Here is a 22,647-nt window from a genome sequence, read left to right on the forward strand (position 1 = left end):
ACTGTTTCAAAACTGTTCTATCAAAAGGAAAGTTCAACTCTGTGAGTTGAGTGCACATATCATAAAGATGTTTCTGAGAATGCTTCTGTCTAGTTTTTATATGAAGATATTTCCTTTTCCACCATAGGCCCCAAAGCGCTCCAAATGAACAATTCCAGATTCTACAAAAAGGGTGTTTCAAAACTGCTCTATGAAAGGAAAGGTTCAACACTGTGAGTTGAACACACACAACACAAAGCAGTTTCTGCGAATGCTTCTGTCCACTTTTTATGTGAAGATATTCCCGTATCCATCGAAGGCCTCAATGAGCTACAAGTATCCACTTACAGATTTTATAAAAAGACTCTTTCAAAACTGCTCTATCTAAAGGAAGGTTGAACTCTGTGTGTTGAAAGTGCACATCATAAAGTAATTTCAGAGAATGCTTCTGTCTGGAATTTATGTGAAGATATTTCCTTTTCCACCGTAGGCCTCAAAGGGCTCCTAATGAACAATTGCAGGTTCTAGAAAGAGTAATTCAAAACGGCTCTTTCAAAAGAAGTGTTCAAATGTGTGAGATGGATTTACGCTACACAAACCAGTTTCACAGAATGCTTCTGTATAGTTTTTATGTGAAGATATTCCCGTTTCCAACGAAGGCCTAAATGAGCTCCAAATATTCACTTGCAGATTCTACAAAAAGACTCTTTCAAAACTGCTGTATCAAAACGAAGGTTCAACTGTGTGAGTTGAATGCACACATCATAAAGATATTTCTAAGAATGCTTCTGTATGGTTTTTATGGGAAGATATTTCCTTTTCCACCAAAGGCCTCAAAGCCCTCCAAATGAACACTTGCAGATCCTACAAAAAGGGTGTTTCAAAACTGCTCTATCAATGGAAAAGTTCTACTGCATGAATTGAACACACACATCACAAAACAGTTTCACAGAATGCTTCTGTCCAGTTTTAATGTGAAGATATTCCCGTTTCCAATGAAGGCCTCAAAGAGCTCCAAATATCCACTTGCAGATACTTTGAAAAGAGTGATTCAAAACTGCTCTTTCAAAAGGAAGGTTGAACGCTGTGAGTTGAAAGCACACATCATAAAGAAATTTCAGAGACTGCTTCTGTCTGGATTTTATGAGAAGATCGTTCCTTTTCCACCACAGGCCTCAAAGCGCACCTAGTGGAGACCAGCAGATCCTACAAAAAGAGTGTTTCAAAACTGCTCTTTCAAAAGAAGTGTTCAAGTCTGTGATTTGGATTCACGCTACACAAATTAGTTTCACAGAACGCTTCTGTCTAGTTTTTAAGTGAAGATATACAGCTTTCCAATGAAGGCCTGTAAGAGCCCCAAATATCCACTTGCAGATTCTGCAAAAACACTGTTTCAAAACTGCTCTATCAAAGGGAAGGTTCACCTCTGTGAGGTGAATCCACACATCATAAACATGTTTCTGATAATTCTTCTGTCTAGTTTTTATGTGACAATATTCCTTTTCCACCATAGTACTCAAAGCGCTCCAAATGAACAGTTGCAGATTCTACAAAAAGGGGGTTTCAAAACTGTTCTATCAAAGGAAAGGTTCAACCCTGTGAGTTGAACACACAAATCACAAAGCAGTTTCTGAGAATGCTTCTGTCCAGTTTTTACGTGAATATATTCCCGTTTTCAATGAAGGCCTGAAAGAGATCCGTATATCCACTTGGAGATCCTGCAAAAATATTCTTTGAAAACTGCTCCACGAAAAGTAAAGTTGAACTCTGTGAGTTGAAAGCAGACATCACAAAGAAGTTTCTGAGAACGTCTCTGTCTAGTTTTTATGTGAAGATATTTCCTTTTCCAGCATAGGCCTCAAAGCCCTCCAAATATCCGCTGGCAGATTCTACAAAAAGTGTGCTTCAAATCTGCTCTATAAAAAAGAAGGTTCAACTGTATGAGTTGAATGCACACATCACTAAGGAGTATCCGAGAATTCTTCTGTCTACTTTTCATGTGAAGATATTTCCTTTCCCATGCAAGACCTCCAAGCAATACCAATATCCACTTGCAGATACTACAAAAAGAGTGTTTGAAAACTGCTCTATCAAAAGGAAGGTTCAACTCTGTGGGTTGAATGCACACACAACAAAGAAGTTTTGGAGAATGTTTCTGTGTAGTTTTCATGTAAAGATATTTCCTTTTCCATCATAGGCCTCAAAGAGCTCCAAATATCCACTTGCAGATTCTACAAAAAGAGTGTTTCAAAACTTCCCTATCCAAAGAAAGGTTCAACTCTGTTTGTTGAATGCACACATCACAAAGAAGTTTCTGAGAATGCATCTGTCTAGTTTTTATGTGAAGATATTTTCTTTTCCAGCACAGGCTTCAAAGTGCTCAAAATATCCACTTGCAGATACTATTAAAAGAGTGTTTTAAAACTGCTGTTTCAAAAGGAAGGTTCAACTCTGTAAGTTGAAAGCACTCATCACAAAGAAGTTTCTCAGAATGCTTCTGTCTAGTTTTTATGTGAAGATATTTCCTTTTCCAGCATAGGCCAAAAAGCGCTCGAAATATCCATTTGCAGATTCTACAAATAGAGTGTTTCAAAACAGCTCTAGCAAAAGGAAGGTTGACATCTGAGAGTTGAATGCACACATCACAAGGAAACTTCTGAGAACGCAACTGTCTAGTATTTATGTGAAGCTATATCCTTTTACAGCAGAGGCCTCAAAATGCTGCAAATATCCACTTGCAGATTTTACAAAAAGAGTGTTTCAAAACTATTCTATCAAAAGGAAGGTTCAACTCTTTCAGTTTAATGCACACATCATAAAGTAGTTTCTGAGAATACTTCTGTCTAGTTTTTATGTGACGATCTTTCCTTTTCCAGCATAGGCCTCAAATCGCTCCAAATATCCACTTGCAGATTCTACAAAAAGAGTGTTTCAAAGCTTCCCTATCAAAAGGAATGTTCAACTCTGTGAGTTGAATGCACACAAAACACAAAGAAGTTTCTGAGCATGCTTCTGTCTTGTTTTTATGTGAAGCTATTTCCTTTTCCAACTTGGGCACAAAAATGCTCCAAATATCCACTTGCAGATTCTACACAAACAGTGCTTCAAATCTTCTCTATCGATGGGAGGTTCAACTCGGTGATTTGAATGCACACATCATGGAGAAGTTTCTGAGAATCCTTCTGTCTAGTTTTTATGAGAAGATATTTCCTTTTCCACCACAGGACTCAAAGGGCTCAAAATATCCACTTGCAGATACTAGGCAAAGAGTGTCTCAAAACTGTTCTATCAAAAGGAAGTTTCAACTTTGTGAGTTGAAAGCACAAATCACAAAGAAGCTTCTGAGAATGCTTCTGTCTAGTTTCTATGTGAAGATATTTCCTTTTCCAGCATAGGCCTAAAAACACTAGAAATATCCACTTGCAGATTCTACAAATAGAGTGTGTCAAAACTGCTCTATCAAAAGGAAGTTCAAGTCTGTGAGTTGAATGCACATATCACAAGGAAACTACTGGGAACACTTCTGTCTAGTTTTTAGGTGAAGATATTTCCTTTTCCATCCTAGGACTCAAAGCGCTCCAAATATCCACTTGCAGATTCTACAAAGAGTGTTTCAAAACTGCTCTATCAAAAGGAAAGTTCAACCTTTTGTGTTGAATGTAGACATCACAAAGAAACTGCTGAGAATGCTTCTGACTAGTTTTTATATAAAGATATTCCCTTTTCCATCGTAGTCCTCAAAGCACTGCAAATATCCACCTGCAGGTTTTACGAAAAGTGTGTTTCAAGACTGCTCTATCAAAAGAAAAATTCAACTCTGTGAGTAGAATGCACACATCACAAAGAAGTTTCTCAGAATGCTTGTTTCTAGTTTATATCTGATGATATTTTCTTTTCCAGCATAGACCTCGAAGCGCTCCAAATATCTACTTGCAGATACTAGAAAAAGAGTTTTTCAAAACTACTCTATCAAACGCAAGGTTCATCTCTTTGAGTTGAATGCACACATCACAAATGAGTTTCTGAGAATGCTTCTGTCTAGTTTTTATGTGAAGATATTTCCTTTTCCAGCACAGGCTTCAAAGTGCTCCAAATATCGACTTGCAGATTCTGCAAAAAGAGTGTTTCAAATCTGCTCTATCCAAAGGAATGTTCAAGTCTGTTATTTGAGAGCACACATCACAAAGAAGTTTCTGAGAATTCTTCTGTCTAGTTTTTATGAGAAGGTATTTCCTTTTCCAGGACAGGCCTCAAAGTGCTCGAAATATCCACTTGCAGACACTACGAAAAGAGTTTTTCAAAACTGTTCTATGAAAAGGAAGTTTCACCTCTGTGTTTTGAATGCACGCATCACAAAGAAACTTTTGAGAATGCTTCTGACTAGTTTTTAAATAAAGATATTTCCTTTTCCGGCATATTGGTCAAAGCATTTCAAATATTCACTTACAGATTTTACAAAAAGTGTGTTTCAACATTGTTCTACCAAAAAAGGTTCAAGTCTCTGAGTTGAATGCACAAATCACAAAGAAGTTCCTCAGAATGCTTCTGTGTAGTATTTATCTGAAGATATTTGCATTTCCAGCATAGACCTCAAAGCATTGCAAGTATCCACTTTCAGATACTAGAAAAAGAGTGTTTCAAAACTCCTCTATCAAAAGCAAAGTTCATCTCTGTGACTTGAATGCATACATCACAAAGGAGTTTCTGAGAATGCTTCTGTCTAGTTTTTATGTGAAGGTATTTCCTTTTCCAGCATAGGCCTGAAAGCACTCCAAATATCCAATTGCAGACCCTACAAAAAAAGTGTTTCAAAGCTGCTCTATAAAAGGAAGATTCAACTCTGTGAGTTGAATGCACACAACGTAAAGAAGTTTCTGACAATGCTTCTGTCTAGTTTTCATGTGAAGATAGTTCCTTTTCCATCATAGGCCTCAAAGAGCTCCATGTATCCAATAGAAGATTCTACAAAAACAGTGTTTCAAAATTGCTCTATCAAAATCAATGTTAAACTCTGTGAGTTGAATGCACACATCACAAAGTGTTTCTGAGAATGTTTCTCTCTAGTATTTGTGTGAAAATATTACCTTTTCCATCATAGGCCTCAAAGCGCTCTAAATAGCCCCATTCCAATTCTGAAAAAAGAGTGTTTAAAAACTGCTCTATCAAAAGGAAGGTTCAACTCAGTGAGTTGAATGGATATATCACAAAGAAGTTTCTGAGAATGATTTTGTCTAGTTTTTATGTGAAGACATTTCCTCCACTGGCATAGGCCTCAAAGCACTCCAAATATCCACTGGCAGATTCTACAAAAAGAGTGTTTCAAAACTGGTCTATCAAAAGGAAGTTTCATCTCTGTAACTTGAATGCACACATCATAAAAAAGTTTCGGAGAATGCTTCTGTCTAGCTTTCATGTGAAGATATTTCCTTTTCCATCACAGGCCTCAAAGTGCTCCAAATATCCACTTGCAGACACTACAAAAATAGAGATTCAAAACTGCTCTATCAAGAGCAAGGTTTAACTCTGCGTGTTGAATGCACACATCAAAAAGAAGTTTCTGAGAATTCTTCTGTCTAGTTTTCATGTGAAGATAATTCCTTTTCCATCATAGGCCTAATAGCGCTCTAAATATCCATTTGCAGATTCTACAAAAAGAGTGTTTCAAAACTGCTCTATCAAAAGGAAGGTTGAATCATGTGAGGTGAATGCACACACCAGAAATAAGTTTCTGAGAGTGCTTCTGTCAAATTTTCATGTGAAGATATTTCCTTTCACATCATAGGCCTCAAAGCACTCCAAATATTCACTTTCAGATACTACAAAATGAGTGCTTCAAAACTGTTCTATCAAAAGGAAGTTTCACCTCTTTGAGTTGAATGCACACATCTCAAAGAAGTTTCTTAGAATGCTTCTGTCTATTTTTTATGTGAAACTATTTACTTTTCCATCATAGGCCACAAAGCGCTCCATTTATCCACTTGAAGATTCTACAAAAGGAGTGTTTCCAAACTGCTCTATCAAAGGAAGATTCAACTCTTTGATTTGAATGCACACATCATGGAGAAGTTTCTGAGAATGCTTCTGTATATTTTTTATGTGAAGATATTTCCTTTTCCAGCATAGGCCTCAAAATGCTCCAAATATCCACTTGCGGTTTCTACAAAAAGAGTATTTCAAAACTGCTCTATCAAAAGGATGGTTTCGTTCTGTGAGTTTAATGCACACATCAGAAAGAAGTTTCTGAGAATGCTTCTATCTCAATGTTATATGAAGATATTTCCTTTTACAGCATAGTCTTCGTAGCGTTGCAAATATCCACTTCCAGATTCTACAAAAAGAGTGTTTCAAAACTGCTCTATGAAAAGGAAGGTTAAACTCTGTGAGTTGAATGCACACATCACAAAGAAGCTTGTGAGAATGCTTCTGCCTGTTTTTCATGTGGAGATATTTCCTTTTCCATCATAGGCCACAAAGCGCTCCAAATATCAACTTGCAGATTCGACAAAAAGAGTGTTTCAAAACTGCTTTATCAAAAGGAAGTTTCAACTCTGTGATTTGAATGCACACATCACTAAGAAGTTTCTGTAATTCTTCTCTCTACTTTCTGTGTAAAGGTATTTCCTTTTCCAGCTTAGGCCTCTAAGCACTCCAAATATCCACTTGCTATTCTGCAAAAAGAGTGTTTCAATATTGCTCTATCAAAACAAAAGTTCAACCCTGTTATTTGAATTCATACATCACAAAGATTTTTCTGAAATACTTCTGTCTACTTTTTGACTGAATGTATTTCCTTTTCCAGCTTAGGCCTCTAAGTGCTCCAAATATCCACTTGCAGATTCTACAAAAAGAGTGTTTCAAAACTGCTCTATCAAAAGGAATGTTCAACTCTGTGACTTGAATGCACATATTAAAAAGAAGTTCCTGAGAATGCATTTGTCTAGTTTTCATATGAAGATATATCCTTTTCCACCATAGGCCTCTGAACGCTCCAAATATCCACTTGCAGATTCTACAAATAGAGTGTTTCAAAACTGCTCTATCAAAAGGAAGGTTCAATTCTGTGAGTTGAACGCACACATCACAAAGAAATTTCTCAGAATGATTCTTTCTGGTTTTTATTTGAAGATACTACCTTTTCCTGGATAAACCTCACAGTGCTTCAAATAACCACTTGCAGATTCTACAAAAAGACTGTCTCCAAACTTACCTACCAAAAGGAAGATTCAACTCTGTGATTTGAATGCACACATCACAAAGATGTTTCTGAGAATGCTTGTGTATAGTTTTCATGTAAAGGAATTTCCTTTTCCGTCATAGGCATCAAAGAGCTCTAAATATCTACTAGCAGATTCTACAAAAGAGAGTCTCAAAACAGCTCTATCAAAACGAATGTTCCTCCCTGTGTGTTGAATGCACACATCACAAAGAAGCTTCTGAGAATGCTTATGTCTAGTTTTTCTTTGAAGATATTTCCTTTTGCAGCATAGGCCTCAAAGAACTCCAAATCCATTTGCAGATTCTACAAAAAGAGGGTTTCAAAACTGCTCTATCAAAAGGAAGGTTCAACTCTGTGAGTTGAATTCACAGATTGCAAAGATGTTTCTGAGAATGCTTCTGTCTAGTTTTCATGTGAAGATATTTCCTTTTCCATCACAGGCCTCAAAGCGCTCCATATATCCACTTGCAGATTCTACAAAAACAGTGTTTCAAAACTGCTCTATCAAAAGGCAGTTCCAAGCCTGTGAGTTGAATGCATACAGCATGAAGGAATTTCTGAGAATGCTTCTGTCTAGTTTTTATTTGAAGATATTTACTTTTCCAGCATAGGCCTCAAAGAGCTACAAATATCCACTTGCAGATTCTACAAAAACAGTGTTTCAAAAATGCTCTATGAAACGAAGTTTCAACTCTGTGAGTTGAATGCACGAATTACAGAGAATTTTCTGAGAATGCTTATGTCTAGTTTTATTTGAAGATAATTCCTTTTCCAGAATAGGCCACAAAGTACTCCAATTTTCCAGTTGCAGATTTTACAAAAAGAGTATTTCTAACCTGCTCTACCAAAAGGAAGGTTCAACTCTGTGAATTGAATGCACACATAACAAAGTAGTTTCTGAGAATGCTTCTGCGTAGTTTTCATGTGCAGGTGTATCCTTTTCCATCATAGGCCTCAGAGAACTCCGAAGATACACTTGCAGATTCTACAAAAAGAGTGTTTCAAAACTGCTCTATGAAAGAAAGTTTCAACTCTGTGAATTGAATGCACACATCACAAAGGAGATTCTGAGAATGCTTCTGTGTAGTTTTCATGAGAAGATGTTTCATTTTTCCCGCATAGGCCTGAAAGCGCTCCAAATATCCACTTGCAGATTCTACAAAAAGAGTGTTTCAAAACTGCTCTATTAAAAGGAATGTTCAACTCTGTGAGTTAAATGTACACATAAATAAGAGGTTTCTGAGAATACTTCTGTCTAGTTTTTATGTGAAGATGTTTCCTTTTCCAGCAAAGTCCTCAAAGCCCGGGATATATGAACTTGCAGATTCCATAAAAAGAGTTTATCAAAACTTCTCCATATAAAAGAAGGTTCAACTCTAGGAATTAAATACACACATAACAAAGTAGTTTCTGAGAATGCTGCTGTCTTTTTTTTTTTTTTTTTTTGAAGATATTTTCTTTTCCTGTCTAGGCCTCAAACTGCTCGAAATATCCACTTGCAGATTCTAAAAAATGAGTCTTTCAAAAGTGCTCTATCAAAAGAAAGGTTGAACTCTTTGAGTTGAAAGCTCACATCACAAAGAAATTTCTAAGAATGTTTCTGTCTAGTTTTTATTGGAAGATATTTCCTTTTCCAGCTTAGGCCTCAAAGTTCTCCAAATATCCACTTGCAGATTCTATAAAAAGAGTGTTTCAAACTGCTCTATTAAAAGGAATGTTCAACTCTGTGAGTTAAATGCACACATAAACAAGAGGTTTCTGATAATACTTCCGTCTAGTTTTTATGTGAAGATATTTCCTTTTCCAGCAAAGTCCTCAAAGCACTGGATATATGAACTTGCAGATTCCATAAAAAGAGTGTATTAAAACTTCTCCATATAAAAGAAGGTTCAACTCTAAGAAATAAATACGCACATAACAAAGTAGTTTCTGAGAATGCTACTGTCTTTTTTTTTTTTTCTTGGAAGATATTTTCTTTTCCAGTCTAGGCCTCAAACTGCTCGAAATATCCACTTGCAGATTCTAAAAAATGAGTGTTTCAAAAGTGCTCTATCAAAAGAAAGGTTGAACTCTTTGAGTTGAAAGCTCACATCACAAAGAAATTTCTGAGAATGTTTCTGTCCAGTTTTTATTTGAAGATATTTCCTTTTCCAGCTTAGGCCTCAAAGCGCTCCAAATATCCACTTGCAGATTCTACAAAAACTGTGTTTCAAAACTGCTCTATGAAAGGAAGTCTCAACTCCGTGAGTAAATGCACACATCACAGAGAAGTTTCTGAGGATGCTTTCGTCTAGTTTTTATATGAAGATATTTCCCTTTACAGCATAGGCCTGAAAGCGCTCCAAATATTCACTTGCACATTCTACAAAAAGACAGTTTCAAAACTTCTCTATCAAAAGGAAGGTTCAACTATGTGAATTGAATGCACACATGACAAAGTAATTTCTGCGAATGTTACAGTCTAGTTTTTATTTGAAGATAATTACTTTTCCAGGATAGACCTTAAAGTACTCCAAATATCCACTTGCAGATTCTCCAAAAAGAGGGTTTCAAAACTTCTCTATCAAAAGTGAGATTCAACTATGTGAGTTGAATGCACACATCACAAAGAAGTTTCTGAGAATGGTATTGTCTAGTTTTTACTTGAAGATATTTCCTTTTCGAGCATAGGCCTCAAAGAGCTCCAAACAGTCACTTGCAAATTCTACAAAAACAGTGTTTCAAAACTGCCCTATGAAAGGAAGGTTCAACTCTGTGGGTTGAATGCACACATCACAGAGAATGTTATCAGAATGCTTCTGTCTAGTTTTTATGTGAAGATATTTCCTTTTCCAGCATAGGCCTCAAAGCTCTCCCAATATCAATTTGCAGATTCTACAAAAAGAGTGTTTCAAACCTGCTCTATCAAAAGGAAGGCTCAACTCTGTGAGTTGAATGCACACATTGCAAAAAAGTTTCCGAGAATGCTTCTGTCTAGTTTTTATGTGAAGATATATCCTTTTCCATCATAGGCCTCAAAGCCCTCCAAATATCCACTTGCAGATTATACCAAAAGAGTGTTTCAAAACTGTTCTATCATAAGGAAGGTTCAAATCTGTGAGTTCAATGCACACATCAAAAAGAGGTTTCTGAGAATGCTTCTGTCTAGTTTTCATGTGAAGTTATTTCCTTTTCCGTCATAGGCCTCAAAGCCCTCCAAATATCCACTTGCAGATTCTACAAAAAGAGTTTTTCAAAACTGCCCTATCAAAAGGAAAGTTCAACTCTGTGAGTTGAATGCACACATTACAAAGGCGTTTCTGAGAATGCTTCTGTCTAGTTTTTATGTGAAGATATTTCCTTTTCCATCATAGGCCTCAAAACGCTGCAAATATCCACTTGCAGATTCTACAAAAAGAGTGTTTCAAAACTGCGCTATCGAAATGAGGGTTCAACTCTGTGAATTGAATACACACATCCCAAAGTAGTTTCTGAGAATGCTACTGTCCAGTTTTTTTGTGAAGATATTTCCTTTTCCAACATAGGCCTCAAAGTGCTTGAAATATCCACTAGCAGATTCCACAAAAATAGTGTTTCAAAACTGCTCACTCAAATGAAAGGTTCAACTCTGTGAGATAAATGCACACATCACAAACCAGTTTCTCAGAATTCTTCTGTGTAGTTTTTATGGGAAGATATTTCCTTTTACACCATAGGATCCAAAGTGGTCCAAATATCCTTTTGAAGACACCACAACAAGGGTGATTGAAAAATGCTCAATCAAATTAAAGGTTCAACACTGTGAGATGAATATACACATCACAAAGATGTTCCTCAGAGTTTTTCTGTGTAGTTTTTATTTGAAGACTTTACCTTTTCCACCATAGGCCTCAAAGAGCTCCAAATATCCACTTGCAGATACTACAAAAAGAATGTTTCAAAACTGCTCAATCAAAAGAAATTTCAAATCCGTGAGGGGAATGCACACATCACAAACACGTTTCCCATAATGCTTCTGTGTAGTTTTTATGTGAAAACCTTTCCTTTTCCACTGTAGGTCTCCAAGGGCTCCAAATATTCACTTGCAGATTGTACTAAAACGGTTATTCCAAAGTGCTCAATCAAAGCAAAGTTTCCACACTGTGAGATGAATGCACACACAAAAGAAAGTTTCTGAGAATGCTTCTGTGTAGTTTTTATGTGAAGATATATCCTTTTCCACAACAGGCTTCAAAGCACTCCATATATCCAATTGCACATTCTACAAAAAGAGTGTTTCCAAACTGCTGAATCAAAAGAGAGGTTCAAATCTATGAGATGAGTGCACACATAACAAAGAAGTTTCTCAGAATGGTTCCGTGCAGTTTTTACTTGTAGATATTTCCTTTTCCTCAATAAGTTTCCAAGGGCTCCAAATGTCCACGTGCAGATTCTACTAAAAGAGTTTTTCCCAATTGCTTAATCAAAAGACAGGTTCAACACTGTGAGATGAATGCACACATCACAAAAAAGTTCCTGAGAATGCTTCTGTGCAGTTTTTATGTGAAGATATTTCCTTTTCCACAATAGGTCTCTAAGCCCTCCAAATATTCACTTGCAGACTCTACTAAAAGAGTGTTTCAAAACTGTTTAATCAAAAGAAACTTTCAACTCTGTGAGATGGATGCACACATCCAAAAGCAGTTTCTGAGAGTGCTTCTGTGTAGTTTTTATGTGAAGATATTTCGTTTTCCACAATAGGCCACAAACCACTCAAAATATCTACCTGCAGATTCTACAGAGAAGAGTGTTTGAAAACTGCTCAATCAAACGAAAAGTTCAACCCTGTGAGATGAATGCACACTTTACAAAGAAGTTTCTCAAAATGCTTATGCACAGTTTTTATGTGAAGATATTTACTTTTCTGCCATAGGCAGCAAAGGTCTCCTAATATCCACTTGCATATTTTACAAAAAGAGAGTTTCAAAACTGCTCTATGAAAAGATAGGTTCAACTCAGTGAGTTGAATGCACACATCACAAATAAGTTCCTCAGAATGCTTCTGTGTAGTTTTTACGTGAAGATATTTCCTTTTCCGCAATAGGCCTCCAAGGGCTCCAAATATGCACTTGCAGATATTTCTAAAGGATTGTTTCCAAACTGCTAAATCAAAAGAATGGTTCAACTCTGTGAGATGAATGAATTCATCATAAAGATGTTTCTGAGAATGTTTCTGTTAAGTTTTTATTTGAAGATATTTCCATTTCCACAATAGGCTTTAAAGCACTGCAAATATCCACATGCAGATACTACAAAAAGTGTGTTTCAAAACTCCTCAGTAAAACGAAAAGATCAAATCTGTGAGATAAATGCACACATCACAAAGAAGTTTCTCAGAATTCTTCTGTGTAGTTTTTATATGAACACATTTCCTTTTCCATCATAGGCCGCAAAGGGCTTCAAATGTCCACTTCCATATACTAAAAAAAGAGAGTTTCAAAACTGCTCTATCAAAAGATGTGTTCAACTCTGTGAGATGAATGCACACATCACAAAGAATTTTCTCAAAATGCTTCTGTGTAGTTTTTACGTTAAGATATTTCCTTTTCCACAATAGGCCACAAAGGGCCTTGCAGATTCTACAAAAAGAGACGTTCAAAACTGCTCTATCAAAAGATAATTTGAGCTCTGCGAGTTGAATGCATACACACAAAGAAGTTTCTAAGAATTCTTCTGGGTAGTTTTTATGTGAAGATATTTCCTTCTCCGCAACAGGCCCCCAATGGCTCCAAATATCCACTTACAGATTGTACTAAAAGAGTGTTTCAAAACTGCTCTATCAAAAGATAGGTTCAACTCTGTGAGATGAATGCACACAAAACAAAGAACTTTCTGAGGATGTTTCTGTGTAGTTTTTATATGAAGATATTTCCTATTCCACCGTAGGCCTCAACGTGCTCCAAATATCCAATTGCAGATTCTACAAAAAGACTGTTTCCAATTCAACTCTGTGAGATGAATACACACATCACAAAGAAGATTCTCAGAATGCTTCTGGAAAATTTTTATGTGAAGATATTTCCTTTTCCACTATAGGTCTCAAAGTGCTCCAAATATCCACTCGGGGATTCTATGAAAAGGGTGTTTCAAAACAGCTCAACCAAGGGAAAGGTTCAACTCTGTGAGATGAACACACACACATTGCAAGCAAGTTTCTCACAATGCTTCTGTGTATTTTTAATGTGAAGATATTTCCTTTTCGGGCATAGGACACAAAGCACTCCAAATATTCACATGCAGATTCGACAAAAAGAGAGTTTCAAAACTGCTATATCAAAAGGAAAGTTCAACTCTGTGAGTTGAATGCACACATTACAAAGTAGTTTGTGAGAAGGCTTCTGTTTAGTTTTTATTTGAAGATATTTCCTTTACCAGCACAGGCCTCAAAGCACTCCAAATATCAACTTGCAGGTTCCACAAAAAGAGTGTGTCAAAACTGCCCTGTCAAAAGGAAGGTTCAATTCTATGAGTTGAATGCACACATCACAGTATAGTTTCTGAGAATGTTTCTGTCTGCTTTTTATGTGAAGGTATTTTGTTTTGCAGCACTGGCCTGAAAGCGCTCTACATATCCACCTGTAGATTCTACAAAAAGAGTGTTTCAAAAATGCTCTACAAATGGAATGTTGAAATCTGCGAGTTGAATGCACACATCACAAAGTTGTTTTTCTGTGAAGATATTTCCTTTTTCAGCATAGGCCACAAAGCGCCCCAAATATGCACTTGCAGATTCTACAGAATGAGTATTTCAAAACTGCTCTATCAAAAGGATGATTGAACTTTATGAGTTGAATGCACACATGACAAAGAGGTTTCTGAGAATGCTTCTGTCTTCTTTTTGTGTGAAGATATTTCCTTTACCAGCATACGCCTCAAAGATCTCCAAATATCCACTTGCAGGTTTTACAAAAAGAGTGTTTCAAAACTGCTCTAACAAAGGAAAGCTCAACTTTGTGAGTTGAATGTACACATCACAAACAAGTTTCTGAGAACGCTTCTGTTTAGTTTTTATGTGAAGATATTTCCTTTTCCAGCATAGGCCACAAATCTCTCCAAATATCTACTTGCAGATTCTACAAAAAGATTGTATCAAAACTGCTTTATGAAAAGCAATGTTCAACGCGGTGAGTTGAATGCCCACATCAAAAAGAAGTTTCTGAGAACGCTTCTGTCTAGTTTTTATGTGAAGATATTTCCTTTTCCTGCATAGGACGGAAAGCGATCCAAATATCCACTGGAAGATTCTACAAAAAGAGTGTTTAAAACTGCTCTCTCAAAAGGAAGGTTCACTTCTATGTGTTGAATGCACACATCACAGTGATGTTTCTGAGAATGCTTCTGTCAAATTTTTATGTGAAGATATTTCCTTCTCCAGCATAGGCCTCAAAGCGCTCCAAATATCCACTTGCAGATTGTACAAAAAGATTGTTTCAAAACTGCTCTATGAAAAGGAAAGTTCCACTCTGTGTGTTGAATACACATATCACAAAAAGTTTCTGAAAATGATTCTGTCTAGTTTTTATGTGAAGATATTTCCTTTTCCAGCATAGGACACAAAGCACTCCAAATACTCACTTGCAGATTTGACAAAAAGAGTGTTTCAAACTGCTGTATCAAAAGGAAAGTTCAACTGTGTAAGGTGAATGCACACATCACAATGTAGTTTCTGAGAACATTTCTGTCTAGTTTTTATGTTAAGGTGTTTCCTTTTCCACCCCAGGCCTCAAAATGCTCCAAATATCCACTTGCAGATTCTACAAAAAGAGTGTTTCAAAACTGCTATATGAAAAGGAAGGTTCAGCCCTGTGAGTTGAATGCCCTCATCACATAGTAGTTTCTGAGAATGCTTCAGTCAGGTTTTTATGTGAATGTATTTCCTTTTCCAGCATAGGCCTCAAACCACTCCAAATATCCTCTTCTAGAATACAAAAAGAGTGTTTCAAAACTGCTCTATCAAAAGGAAGGTTCAACTCTATGAGTTGAATGCACACATCAAAAAGTTGTTTCTGAGAACGCTTCTGTCTAGTTTTTTTGTGAAGATATTTCCTTTTCCAGCATACGCCTCAAAGAGCTGCAAATATCCACTTTCAGATTCTACAAAAAGAGTGTTTCAAAACTACTCTAATGAAAGGATTATTGAACTTTATGAGTTGAATGCACACATCACAAAGAAGCTTCTGAGAATGCTTCTGTCTACTTTTTCTATGAAGATATTTCCTTTTACAGTGTAGGCCTCACAGCGCTCATAATATCCACTTGCATACTTTATAAAAAGAGTGCTTCAAAACTGATCTATCAAAATGAAGGTCAACTCTGTTAGATGAATGCATTCATCACAAAGAAGTTTCTGAGAATCCTTCTGCATAGTTTTTACGTGAAGATATTTCCTTTTCCAGCATAGGTCTCAAAGCACTCTAAATATCCACTTGGAGATTCTACAAACAGAGTGTTTGAAACTGCTCTATCAAAAGGAGGGTTCAACTCTGTGAGTTGAACGCACAGATCACAAATTAGTTTCTGCAAATGCTTCTGTTTAGTTGTATGTGAATATATTTCCTTTTCCAGCATAGGCCTCAAAGCGTCCAAATATCCACTTGCAGAATCCACAAAAAGAGTGGTTTAAAACTGCTCTATCAAGAGGAAGTTTCAACTCTGTGAAATGAATGCTCACATTCCAGAGAAGTTTCTGAGAATGCTTCTGTCTAGTTTTTATGTGAAGACATTTCCTTTTTCACCATAGGCCTCAAAGCGCTCACAAATATCCCTTTGCAGATTCTACAAGAACAGATGTTACAATCTGCTCAATGAAAATAAACATTTACCTCTGTGAGATGAATACACTCATCAGAAATCAGTTTCACAGAAATCTTCTGTCTAGTTATTATGTGAAGATATTTCCTTTTTCACCATAGTCCTCAAAGCACTACAAATATCCCTTTGCAGATTCTACAGAAAGACTGTTTCCAAACTGCTCAATCAAAGCAAGTTTCAACTCTGTGAGATGAATGCACACATCACAATGAAGTTTCTCAGAAATATTCTGTTTAGTTTTTATGTTAAGATATTTGTTTTCCACCATAGGCCTCAAAGCACTCACAAATATAGCTTTGCAGATCCTAGAAAAAGAATGTTTCCAATCTGCTCATCCAAAAGGAAGGTTCAAATCTGTGAGATGGTTGTACACATCACAAATAAATTTCTCAGAAACCTTCTGTTCAGTTTTTATGTGAAGATATTTCGTTTTTCACAACAGGCCCCAAACCTCTCACAAATATCCCATTGCAGATTCTGTAAGAACAGGGTTTCCAATCTGCTCAATGAACAGCAACTATTACCTCTGTGAGATGAATGCACACATCACAAAGCAATTTCTAAGAAAACTTCTGTCTAGTTTTTATGTGAAGGTATTTCTTTTTTCACCATAGGCCTCAAAATGCTCCATATTTCTCTTGGCAGATTCTACAAAAAGGTCGGTTTCAAAACTGCTCAGTCAAAAGAAAAGTTCTACTCTGTGAGATGAAAGCACACATCACAAAGATGTTTCTCAGAAATCTTCTGTCTAGTTTTTATGTGAAGATATTTCCTTTTTCACCATAGGCCTCAAACCTCTCACAAACATCCCTTTGCAGATTCTACAAAAAGATTGTCTCTAAATTGCTCAACCAAAAGTAACTTTCAACTCTTTGAGATGAATGCACACATCACAAAAAAGTTTCTAAGAAAGCTTCTGTCTGGTTTTTATGTGAAGTTATTTCCGTTTTCCATATCAGCCTCAAAGCGCTCACAAATATTCCTTTGCAGATTCTACAAAAAGAGTGTCCCCAAACCACTCAAAGAAAGGTTCAGCTCTGTTAGATGAATGCACACATCACAAATAAGTTTCTCAGAAACCTTCTGTCTAGTTTTAAAGTGAAGATATTTCCTTTTTTACCACAAGCCTCAAAGGGCTCATAAATATCCCCTTGCAGATCCTACAAAAAGGCCATTTCCAAACTGCTCCATCAAAAAAAAATGTTCAACTCTGTGAGATGAATGCACACATCACAAAAAAAATTCTCAGAATCCTTCTGTCTACTTTTTATGTAAAGATATTTCCTAATTCACCATATGCTTCAAAGTGCTCACAAATATCCCTTTGCTGATTCTACAAGAATACAGTTTCCAATATGCTCAGTGAAAAGAAATGTTTACCTCTGTGAGATGAATGCACACATCACAAGTCAGTTTCTCAGAATCCTTCTGTCTAGTTTTTATATCAAGACATTTCCTTTTTCACCTTTGACCTCAAAGACCTCACAAATAATCTTTTGTAGATACTACAAAAAGACTGTCTCCAAACTGCTCATTCAAAAGAAATTTTCAACTCTCTGAGATGATTGGCACATCACAAACAAGTTTCTCAGAAAGCTTCTGTCTACCTTTTATGTGAAGATATTTCCTTTTACACCATAGGCCTCAAAGCACTCACAGATAACCCTTTGCAGTTTCTACAAGAACAGAGGCTTCAATCTGCTCAATGAAAATAAACTTTTACCTCTGTGAGATGAATACACATCACAGATCAGTCTCTCTGAAACCATCTCTCTAGTTTATGTGAAGATATTTCCTTTTTCAACATAGGCCTCAAAGGGATCAAAAATATCCCTTTGCATATCCTACAAAAAGACTGTTTCCAAACTGCTCAATCAAAAGAAAGGTTCAACTCTGTGAGATGAATGTGCACATCTCATAAATGTTTCTTGGAAAGCTTCTGCCTAGTTTTTATGTGAAGATATTTCCTTTTTCAACATAGGCCTCAAATCGCTCAAAAATATCCCTTTGCAGATTGTACAAAAAGGCTGTTTCCAAACTGCTCAATCAAAAGTAATATTCAACTCTTTGAGATGAATGCACACATCACAAAGATGTTTCTCAGAATCCTTCTGTCTAGTTTTTATGTGAAGATATTTCCTTTGTCACAACGGGCCTCAAATCATTCCCATATATCTTTTTTCACATTCTTCAAGAACACAGATTCCAATATACTCAACAAAAAGAAATGTCTACTTCTGTGAGTTGAATGCACACATCACAAATCAGTTTCTCAGATAACTTCTGTATAGTTTTTATATGAATATATTTCCTTTTTCACCATAGGCATCAAAGGGCTCACAAATATCTCTTTGCAGATTCTACACAAATACTCTTTCCAAACTGCTCATTCAAAAGAAAGGTTCAAACCTCTGAGATGAATGCCCACATCACGAAGACTTTTCTTTGAAACCTTCTGTCTAGTTTTTATGTGAAGATACTTCCATTTTCAACATAGGCTTCAAAGAGCTCAAAAATATTCCTTTGAAGCTTCTACAGAACAGAGTCTCCAATCAGCTAAATGAAAAGAAACGTTTATCTCTGTGAGATGAATGCACACATCACAAGGAAATTCTTCAGAAATCTTCTGCCTAGTTTTTATATTACTATACTTCATATTTCAACATAGGCCTTCAAGCACTCACAAAGATCCGTTTGTAGAACCAAGAAAAAGACTGTCTCCAAACCTCACAATCAAAATACAGGTTCAACTGTGTGAGATGATTGCACACATCACAAATACTTTTCTCAGAAATCTTCTGTTTAGTTTTTATTTGAGGATGTTTCTTATTTCACCATAGGCCTCAAACTGCATAAATATCGCTTTTTGGATTCTACAGAAAGACTGATTCAAAACTGTTCAATCAAAAGAAAGGTTCAACTCTGAGAGATGAATGCACACATCACAAAGAATTTTCTCAGAATGCTTCTGTCTCATTTTTATGTGAAGATATTCCCGCTTTCAACATAGGCTGCAAAGTACTCAAAAGTATTCCTTTTAAGATTCTAAAAAAAGAATGGTCCCAAACTGCTCAATAAAAAGAAAGTTTCATCTCTGTGAGATGAATGCACACATCACAAAGAAGTTTCTCAGACAGCTTCTATCTAATTTTTATGTGAAGATATTTTCATTTTCACTATAGACATCAAAGTGCTCACAAATATCCCTTTACAGATTGTGAAAAAAGACTGTTACCAAACTGCTCAATCAAAAGAAAGATTCAACTCTTTGAGATGAATGCACACATCACAAGGAAGTTTCTCAGACAGCCTCTGTCTCATTTTTATGTGAAGATATTTCCATTTTCAACATTGTCTCAAAGTGGTAACAAATATTCCTTTGCAATTTCTACAAAAAGTCTTTTCCCAAACTGCTCAATCAAAAGAAAAGTTCAACATTGTGAGATGAATGAACACATCAAAGAGAATTTTCTCAGAAACTTATGTCTAGTTTTAATGTGAAGTTATTTCCTTTTGCACCATAGACCTCAAAAGGGCTCAGAATTATCACTTTGCAGATTCTACAAAAAGACTCTTTCCAAACTGCTTATTCAAAACAAAGGTTCAACACTGTGAGATGAATGCACCCATCACAAAGAAGTTTCTCAGAAACCATCTGTCTAGTTTTTATGTGAAGATATTTCCTTTTTTGATGATAGGCCTCAAATTGCTCACAAATATCCCCTCGCAGATTCTACAGGAACAGAGGTTCCAATCTACTCTAACGTGAGATGAATACACACAGCAGAAATCAGTTTCTCAGAAACCTTCTGTCTAATTTTTATGTGAAGATATTTCCTTTTTCACCATAGTCCTCAAACAGTTCACAAAGATACCTTTTCAGATCCTACAGAAAGACTGTGTCCAAACTGCTCAATCAAAGAAATGCTCAACTCTGTGAGATGAGTGCACACATCCCAAAGAAGTTTCTCAGAAACGTTCTGTCTAGTTTTTATGTGAAGATATTTCCTTTTTCCCATAGGCCTCAATCCACTCACAAATATAACCTGGGAGGTTCTACAAAAAGACTGTTTCCAAACTCCTCAGTCAAAAGAAAGGTTCGACACTGTGAGATGAATGCACACATCACAAAGAAGGTTCTCAGAAAGCTTCTGTCTAGTTTTTATGTGAAGATATATCATTTTTCACCATAGGCCTCAAAGCGCTCCAAATATCCATCTGCAGATTCTACAAAAGGACTCTTTCCAAACTGCCCAACAAGAATAATGTTTCAACTCTGGGAGATGAATGCAAGCATCACAAAGAAGTTTCTCAGAAATCTTCTGTCTAGTTTTTATTTGAAGATCTTTCCTTTTTCACTATATACCTCAAAGGGCTCACAAATATCCCTTTACATATGCCACAAAAAGACGGTCTCCAAACTTCTCAATCAAAAGAAAGGTTCAACTCTGTGAGATGAAAGCACACATCACAAAGAAGTTTCTCAGAAAAGTTCTGTCTACTTTTTATGTGAATATATTTCCTTTATCACCATAGGCTTCAAAGTGCTCACAAATTTCCCTTTGCCGATCCTACAAAAAGACGGTTTACAAACTGCTCAATCAAAAGAAAGTTTCAACTCTGTGACATGAATGCAAAAATCACAAAAAAGTTTCTGAAAAAGCTTCTTTCTAGTTTTTATGTGAAGATATTTCCTTTTTCACCATAGGCCACAAAGGGCTCAGAAACAGCCCTTTGCAGATTGTACAAAAAGACTATTTCCAAACTGCCCAAATCAAAAGAAAGTTTCAGCTGTTTGAGATGAATGCAGACATTACAACGAAGTTTCTCAGAAAGCTTCTGTCAAGTTTTCATCTGAAGGTATTTCCTTTTTCACCACAGGCCTCAAAGGGTTCACAAATATCCCTTTACAGATTCTATAAAAGGATTGTATCCAAACTGCTCAATCAAAAGAAAGGTTCAACTCTGTGAGATGAAAGCAAATGTCACAAACAAGTTTCTCAGAATGCTTCCATCTAGTTTTTATGTGAAGATATTTGCTTTTTCTCCATAGGCCTCAAACCTCCCACAAATATTGCTTCGCAGATTTTACAAAAAGTCTGTTTCCACACTGCTCAATCAAAAGAAAGGTTCAACTCTGTGAGATGAATGCACACATTGAAAAGTAGCTTCTGAGAAAGGTTCTGCCTGATTTTTATTTGAGGATATTTCCTTTTTCACCATATGCCTCAAAGTGCTCCAAATATCCCTTTGCAGATTCTACAAAAGACTGTTTCCTAATTACTCAATAAAAAGCTAGGTCCAACTCTGTGGGATGAATGCACACATCACAAAGAAGTTTCTCAGAAAGCTTTTGTCTAGTTTTTATGTGAATGTATTTCCTTTTTCAACATAGGCCTAAACTGCTCCAAATATACTTTTGCAGATACCACAAAAAGACTGTTCCCATACTGCTCAATCAAAGGAAAGTTTCAACACTGTGAGATTAATGGACACATCACAAACAACTTTGTCAGAAAGGTTCTGTCTCGTTTTTATTTGAAGATATTTCCTTTTTCACCAAAGGCCCAAAATTGCTCCAAATATCCCCTTGCAGACACTGCAAAAAAGACGTTTAAAAACCGTTCAATCAAAATAAAGGTTCAACTCTGTGAGATGAAAGCACAAATCACAAAGTAGTGTCTCAGAATGCTTTTATCTAGTTTTAATTTGAAGATATTTCCTTTTTCAACTTAGGCCTCAAAGGCCTCACAAATAGCCTTTTGCAGATACTACAAAAAGACGTTTCCAAACTGCTCATTCAAAGGAAAGTTTCAACTGTCTGAGATAAATGCCCAGATCACAAACAAGTTTCCCAGAAGGCTTCTGTCTACCTTTTATATGAAAATATTTCCTTTTTCACTGTAGGCCTCAAAGCGCTCACAAATATCCTTTTTCAGATTCTACAGAAAGACTGTTTCCAAACTCCTGAATCAAAAGAAAGGTTGAACTCTGTGAAATGAATGCACATATCAAAAAGATGTTTCTCGGAATGCTTCTGTCTAATTTTTACGTGAAGATATTTCCTTTTTCACCATAGGCTTCCAAGCACTCACAAATATCCCTGTACAGATTCTACAGAAAGACTGTTTCCAAACTACTCAAAAAAAAGAAAGGTTCAACTCTCTGAGATGAATGCACAAGTCACAAAGCAGTTACTCAGAAAGCTTCTGTCTAGTTTTCATTTGAAGATACTTCCTTTTCCCCATAGGCCTCAAACCTCTCACAAATATTCCTTTGGAGATTCTACACAAAGAATATTCCAAAGTGCTCAATCAAAGGAAAGGTTCACCTCTGTGAGATGAATGCAAATATCACAAAGAAGTTTCTGAAAAAGCTTCTGTCTAGTTTTCATGTGAAGATATTTCCTTTTTCACCATAGGACTCAAACCGCTCACATATAGCCCCTTGCAGATTCTACAAAAAGACTGTTTCTAAACTGCTCAATCAAAAGCAAGCTTCAACTCTGTGAGATGAATGGGCACATCACAAAGAAGCTTCTCAGAAAGCTTCTGTCTGGTTTTTATGTGAAGATATTTCCCTTTTCACCATAGGCCCCAAAGCATTCTCACTATCCACTTGCA

This window comes from Pongo abelii, chromosome 13 (genome assembly GCF_028885655.2).
Source record: "Pongo abelii isolate AG06213 chromosome 13, NHGRI_mPonAbe1-v2.0_pri, whole genome shotgun sequence".
In the NCBI taxonomy this organism is placed as follows: domain Eukaryota; kingdom Metazoa; phylum Chordata; class Mammalia; order Primates; family Hominidae; genus Pongo; species Pongo abelii.